The sequence below is a fragment of the Acartia tonsa genome, chromosome 4 (assembly GCF_053477335.1).
Source record: "Acartia tonsa isolate MP-2025a chromosome 4, ASM5347733v1, whole genome shotgun sequence".
Lineage (NCBI taxonomy): Eukaryota > Metazoa > Arthropoda > Copepoda > Calanoida > Acartiidae > Acartia > Acartia tonsa.
This window is the reverse complement of record NC_137263.1, coordinates 48,557,059-48,560,142: the sequence shown is the minus strand read 5'-3', so window position 1 is coordinate 48,560,142 and position 3,084 is coordinate 48,557,059.

Sequence of the window (3,084 nt, the reverse complement as noted above, 5' to 3'; positions counted from 1 at the left end):
AATCAGGCGGAACGGGGCGACGTCGTCGCCAGGGCGAACGCAAGACGCCGCCATGGCGCTACTCTTATGATGACATAATACGTTATTCTTAACCCCCTTACATCCCTAATCTCTTACTGTTTATAAGGGGTAATATATAAATTAAAGGGAAGAGAGATATCTGTTTGTTTGTGTGTGTATCTGAACTTGGAATTATCTGGACTTATTATTAATAATTGATATACTATGGTATACTTTATGTTCTCAGATTGCTGGATGCACAAGATGCTTGATGCTTCCATAATGCTTGAAGCTTATGTTACTTGATGTTCTCACAATACTGGATGCCTATGTTACTTGATGTTCTCACAATACTGGATGCCTATGTTACTTGATGTTCTCACAATACTGGATGCCTATGTTACTTGATGTTCTCACTATACTGGATGCCTATGTTACTTGATGTTCTCACAATACTGGATGCCTATGTTACTTGATGTTCTTATAATACTGGATGCCTATGTTACTTGGGGTTCTCACAATACTGGATGCCTATGTTACTTGATGTTCTCACCATACTGGATGCCTATGTTACTTGATGTTCTCACAATACTAGATGCCTATGTTACTTGATGTTCTCACAATACTGGATGCCAATAATACTTGATGTTCTCACAATACTTAAGGCCTATGACACTTGATGTTCACAATACTGGATGCCTATGATACTTGATATTCTCACAATACTTTATGCCTATGATACTTGATGTTCTCACAATACTGGATGCCTCTGTTATTTGATGTTCTCACAATACTGGATACCTATGTTACTTAATGTTCTCACAATATTGGATGCTTATGTTACTTGATGTTCTCACAATACTGGATACCTATGTTACTTGATGTTCTCACAATACTGGATGCTTATGTTACTTGATGTTCTCACAATACTGGATACCTATGTTACTTGATGTTCTCACAATACTGGATGCCTATGTTTCTTAATGTTCTCACAATACTGGATGCCAATAATACTTGATGTTCTCACAATACTTAAGGCCTATGATACTTGATGTTCACAATACTGGATGCCTATGATACTTGAAATTCTCACAATACTTTGTGCCTATGATACTTGATGTTCTCACAATACTGGATGCCTATGTTACTTGATGTTCTCACAATACTGGATACCTATGATACATGATGTTCTCACAATACTGGATGCCTATGTTACTTAAAGTTCTCACAATACTGGATGCCTATGATACTTGAAGTTCTCGCAATACTGGATGCCTATGTTACTTGATGTTCTCACAATACTGGATGCCTATGTTACTTGATGTTCACACAATACTAGATACCTATGTTGCATAATGTTCTCACAATACTGGATACCTATGTTACTTGAAGTTCTCACAATACTGGATGCCTATGTTACTTGATGTTCTCACAATACTGGATACCTATGATACTTGATGTTCTCACAATACTGGATGCCTATGTTACTTGAAGTTCTCACAATACTGGATGCCTATGATACTTGAAGTTCTCACGGTACTGGATGCCTAGGTTACTTGATGTTCTCACAATACTGGATGCCTATGATACTTGAAGTTCTCACAATACTGGATGCCTATGTATATTTTTCTAACAAATACACTATTTTACTCTAATACTTTGACTTTAAGGACACTCTAATAGAGGGGCACATCTTTTCTTACAGAGATGCTTTGCCTCTAGGTTGACGAACCTGGTTTTGTAAATGCTACCCTATCCCCTCATTATCAGTGTAAAGCTACCCTTACACACACATACACACACACACAAACACACACACAAGCGTCGTGAATATAAATATGAATTTTCTCAAGAGAACTGAAAAGTTGATGTCAAAACTTGTGTGAATTATTCTTTCCTCATTTTAATAATAGCGTAACAACTCTATATTTATGGTCTGTCCACGTAGGTACGTCTGTCAGTAAAACATATCACTTTCTAACCTCAGTAAAGTTAGTATATTTACATGGAGGGAGAGGACAATGGGCTGTTTATTACACTAGTCCCCAAAGTTTTATTATAAGATTTTCTTATTCGTTGGCTCAACAACGCTGAGTACTTTTTTAAAAATTATGATTGGTTAGTTAAATAAGTGTCCAAACTTTTCAACCATAAATTGCAATCTAAAGAAGGGTTATCTTTATTTATCATCTTTAGGGATGTACACAAATTTGTTGGTTATTGTCTTATCCTCTTAGACATTACATTGACTTCTTTGTTTCTTTAAATAACATTATTTATTTAAGATATTATTTTGGATGCATATGGACTATATTGTCCTTGTTTTAAAACTTAAATAGGTTAGGCATCACCTCTAGCAATAAAAAGTTGTTGAATTTTCTAATCAGTTTTAAACAAGAAAGATAAAATAAATTTTCCAGAGCTTGATCTTTAAATCGTTTTTATGGTGATTTAAACCGGGGCGATTCAGAGGTAAACCGTAGGTGCGTTGGTGTTAAGCCACAGCGCGCCTATAAAACTTGGATTTTTAAAAGATTTTCGGCGCGGTGTTGTTAAATCGCCTGCGCACTCACTAAAATATCGATCCGCGCCAGTACAACTTTATTACTTAAGCAGTGTCAGTAAGGTATTTTATATAAAATGCCGTGTCTGTATGGTATTTTATATAAAACATTAATATATAATTTATTTTAAAAATAACTATAAAAATGTTTTCACGATAGTTTTGCAATAAAATATTAAAGTAATTAAAAAAAAATATTTATTTATTAAACAAATCACCCCGATTTGGTTCGGCAATGGCACTCTGTGAGTGCCATTGCCGCGCCGGGCCCGCGCCACTGCCCGATTCAAATCGCCCATGCAAATTCGATTTAAAGATTGATATTAATAATTTGATGGTGCGCCAAATGAATCGCCCCGGTTTAAATCACCTATAAACGATTTAAAGATCGAGCTCAGTATAGCCTCGACATTTTTAAATTGTTCATGTCACAAAGACTCTGCCTATAATAATTATTTCCAGTATCCCTTCTAAACCAGTTAATATCCGCTGTATTATAACCGGTTCTTGGCCATACTGAA